This window comes from Penaeus monodon, chromosome 8 (assembly GCF_015228065.2).
Source record: "Penaeus monodon isolate SGIC_2016 chromosome 8, NSTDA_Pmon_1, whole genome shotgun sequence".
NCBI lineage: Eukaryota > Metazoa > Arthropoda > Malacostraca > Decapoda > Penaeidae > Penaeus > Penaeus monodon.
The window spans coordinates 34,136,510-34,141,659 of NC_051393.1; positions in this window are offsets into that span (position 1 = coordinate 34,136,510).

Genomic DNA, 5,150 nt, shown 5'->3' on the forward strand with positions numbered 1-5,150 from the left:
ATCACTGGTGGAATATATATATATATATATATATATATATATAATATATATATATATATTACATATATATATATACATACATATACACATACATACATACATACATACATACATACATACATACATACATAAAACATGTGTATACGTGTATATATATTTTAATATATATATATATATATATATATATATATTATATATATAACATATATATGTGTACGCACACACCACACACACACACACACACACACACACACACACACACACACACACACACACACACACCACACACACACACACACACACACACATACACATATATATACTTCAAATCCCCTGCCTGTCCTTTCACCACCTTATAGTGTTTTACTTGGACGAAATGAGGGAGAGGGAGTGTGAAAAAGCTTTGCGGGGGCTATCTTTGATCGCTTCACAGTGTGTATATATATATATGTATGAATACATCACCTTCCACAGCCATCCACTGACCTCAGGGGGCTGAGGGGCGGGAGTTGGTACGAAGGCAGGACTGGGGCTTAGATCCTGCACAGGTCAGCATAGGACCGTAAGGTATCCGGTTTCCACAGGTGGCCACAGGGAGGCACTGTAGAATTCTTGATGGTCTACTCGTGTGTTTATTTATTAATAAAAATGTGTGTGTGTGTTTATGTGTATGTGTATGTTTATGTATATGTATATGTATGTACATGTATATGTATTAATAGAGATATAGATCTATATATGTATGTATATATAAGTTTATACTTACATAGATACACATATCTACATATCAATCTATCTATTTATTTATTTTTCTATCTTTCTACATACACACACACACACACACACACCACACACACACACACACACACACACACACCACACAACACACACATATATATATATATATATATATATATATATACATATATATATATATATATATATATATATATATATATATATTATATATATATATATGTGTGTGTGTGTGTGTGTGGGGTGTGTGTGTGTGTGTGTATTTTTTTTCAGATATATATAAATATTCCATATATATATATAAATATATATATAAATATATATAAATATATACACATAACAAACCACACACACACACACACCCCACACACACACACACACACACACACACACACACACACACACACACATATATATAGATAGATAGATAGATAGATAGATATAAATATATTTGTGTATATATATACATGTAAGGCTTTCTGTCGAGGGACAGCTCGAAATCATCGTTCAAGCAGTGGATGGCGGCTTCGGGCCTATTAACATCCCCTGTGAGGAGACTTATCGTCCCATTCCCCACGTACCCATCCTTTCTTCAATAGGGTGTGCATATGGTGTTCTTGACTTCTTCCGAATGCATAACAGACATAACAAAAGCAAGACGATATATAAACTCGCAAAATAAGTATGACCTGGCTTATTCGCCACTCACTGATTCGAAGGCTTCGAAGCTCAAGGAGGGAAAATCGGGAAACAACAATTACAATATTTTTATTTATATATATTAATATGGTTTGGCAGCAACAGAGTGTAGTCGTGTTGGTTGCGTGGGCGAGAATAATCTCCAGCGTGTTTGAGCGCCGCCCGCTGGATTACCCAGGTTCGGATCAGAATTCGGGACCAGGTATCAAGAGTGTCAAGGGGGCAGGTAGGGTATTAGTGTGTAGGGTAGGGGGTAGGCATGAGGACGTAAGCTTATAGACCCTGGTGCACGCGGATTTTTTTTTTTTCGGAAGTTTAGTAGAATGGATAACGTACTGAGGTGTGTGGCTTTTTGTTCGATTATTTTTATTTTTTTATTTATTTTTTTTTAAGTATGAAGAAATTTAAAAATCAATTTGCACCAGGTTGTTGGATATGTAAGTGAGTATATATGAGATTTTTTTCAAGATCGTAGCTCCTTGTATTTTTTGTGAAAAAGAGCGTTTTTTTCGCTTTTATTTTTTGCGCTTTTATCTATTGTCCGATCACAACGAAAATTTACAGAATACATATTTAGATATGTACCTGATATGAGAAAAAAATGAGATCGATCGATTCATAAACAACGGAGATGGCGATTAGGCGGACCCTCCCCTGAAACGATGCAGTAGAGGTTCTGTTCGGTATCTACAGATGGTTCCTGGTGATCCGAGGGTCGCTGGGGTCGTCGTGTGCCAGGGTACCGGGTGTGGCAGAGGTTTCGCACTGAGGTGCAACATTCAGTAGCGAGGAGGGTCAGTCGTCTTCAGAAGCTGAAATATAAGTGTACCAGGCCAATAAAAGGGCTAAGGATGATGATGATAACGTGTTTGTCAATCACCTTACTAAATTGCAAGAAAAATAAGAGCATAATAAGAACAATTTGTCACAAGAAGGGTAACGTGTCAAATAAGGTATTAATTTCTTAGCGAGTTCAATAAGGTACCATCATATTGAAGAGAGAAAAATTATTTGAATAAGAATTCAAGAATAGGCAAGTATATATGCTTGGAACACGTAGGCAGCTGGGCCTGATCTTAATTCTAACAGTGCGCGTCTCGGCGCTTCAATCGTATGAGCGTAAGTGTGCGGCGGGCGCAGGATTCCTTCGTTTACGGCCATGAGCCGGGCTTAAAATTAACTTGCGGTAATTATAACCGAGTAAGCCTATATAAAGCATGGTTCCAGCATTACTGAGGACAAGATATCGAACTTCGAGAGGACGTCGTAAAAGAGATTTGGGTTCAGTTATCAGTCATAGGGATGGCACATAGTAAAATACACAATCTTAGAGTGAATTCCGAGTAGAGTGGGGAGGTAGGTAGATAAGAGGATAGTCAGGTAATTGAAATCTATGTGTGAACGAGCGACAGATTAGCCCGGCAAGTATGAAGAAACAGTGATATAAAGAACGATATAGTGTATACACAGAATACAACAATACGCAAGAAGTAATGAAGTGATTACTAATAGGAATAACATATAAGAGAAAAAAACTGATAACTTCATTAATTCGACACAAATAAACATGAATGATATGATGAAAGCAGCCAAACATAACAATAATTAATTAAACTCGAAGGTACTCATTTGTTCTGAGAGAAATGATATATGCTAAATTGTGCGATCTGAGGATAAAGATGATAATAAACAGAAAAATACTAAGACAATACATCAATTACAGGGATGGTTAGGGCTGGGGAATGAGGTGTGAAGTGAGGGTGCGTGTCACTTAAGGTACGGTTAGACTGACCAACTATTTCGTTGGAATCCAACGATTATCTGGATCGCAGCATCAAAACAAATCGTGTCCGCAGTCCCTCATATGACGAGAAGACGTTCTTCCTCTTCGAAAAATATGCGCGCTTGTTTATGTTCGTCCTTCAAATGAGGATACAAGATATATTGCATTGTTTTTCTTTTATTCTTTTATATAATGATTAATATAAGTATATATATATATGATAATTTACAATCATAATTAATAATTGTAATTTATTTATATATATATATATGTTAATTATAATGCATAAATATATAAGTAGACTAATGCCATGTATACTATAGACTCTCAACGAGTATGACTTTTCCACTGGAACATCGATGGATCGACGGGTTGCCCATCGCTTCGGACGAGTAGGCAAAAAACAAACAGTGGAATGAACCAATCGGTGGGCAAATCCCACTCAAAATGATTAGATTTCATGAATCGATGGCCAGTGTAACCACACCTTTAGGTTTGATCTCAGTGTATGATTGTATTGAAAAAAACAATGGTTGACAGGGAGAAGTTATGTAGTATAGAGTTAGTAGTGTGCGTTCGTAGAGTGGCGTGTACTTGAATTTGAAAGAAGGCAACTTGTATGCAAGGTGTGGGTGGATATAGGGAGGGCAATAGTTACTCTGGCACTAATAGGTACACTTACTTTTAATAGTGACGAGGAAGTGTTGGTGGTGGTAGGTAGAACTGCCACTTCATCGCTGTGCTGACGAGGGTTCGCAAAGACTTGGCGAAGTAGGTGACCGGATTGGCGAGTGTGGGGGTTTTTGTAGAGTGCGAGGATAATCTTCACGATTCGTGGGAGGGTAAGAAGGCACAGGAGTAGCTTGTCGGTAGATCAGCAACAGGCATCGGCGGGGGAGCATGGTGGTAGGGTTATTTGCGTCGGCGTTGTGAGGTTCTTAAAAACACCGCTCCATCAGATGTAAGCGAGGACCACCCCAAGCCACCAGATGTAAACGAGAGACCATTTCAAGCCACAGGAATTGAGGACACGGAAGGAGCCCCCCGCAACCCAAAGTGAGCGAGACGAGGGGGGGGGGGACTTTGGGGGCTAGTGAAAAGGGGGGTTTGCTTGTGGTTTATTTGAAGAAGATATGAGACCCCCCGTCCCCGGGTGGGGGAAAGAGATGGTGGAGTGGACCCCGTGTCGCTTGGCTGTTGCCGTGATTTTCCCCTCTGCCTTACGGACGTGTCCTTTATGCGGCGGTTCCCCTTTGGGGCGGTGTTTATCTCTTGCGAAAAAAGAAAGCTGGGCGACATCTGCGTCCCCCCAAGGAAAGGGCGCTGCTTGGGGGGGGTGTGATGTAATCCGGGCTTGCTACGTATTTTTTGACATATATATTATATATATAATATATAATATATATATATTATTAATATATATATATTATATATATTATTATAAAAAACTGTCGTGTTCTTATATGTGTGGGGCCAAAAATCTCAGAAATAAAAAGTCCCAACCGTTAACAAGTATAAACCCTCTGTTTCCCCTGATAAAGGGGATAGCTTTTATAGTGTTTTTGTGTGTGGTATGTGTGGTGTTGTGTGTGTGTGTGTGTGTGTGTGTGTTTTGTGTGTGTGTGGTGGGGGTGTGTTGTGTGTGGTGTGGTGTGTGTTTTGTGGTGGTTATCGTATGTATGTAGTATTGTGTAATTATATTATGTATATATAATATATATATATAATATATATATATAATATATATTTTATTATATATATATAAAAGTTAATAATTTTATAACATATACATACATACATACGAGTAATACACCACCAACCAACAACACACACACACCACACACACACACACCACACACACACACCCACCCACACACACACAAACACACACAACCAAAAACCACACCACCAC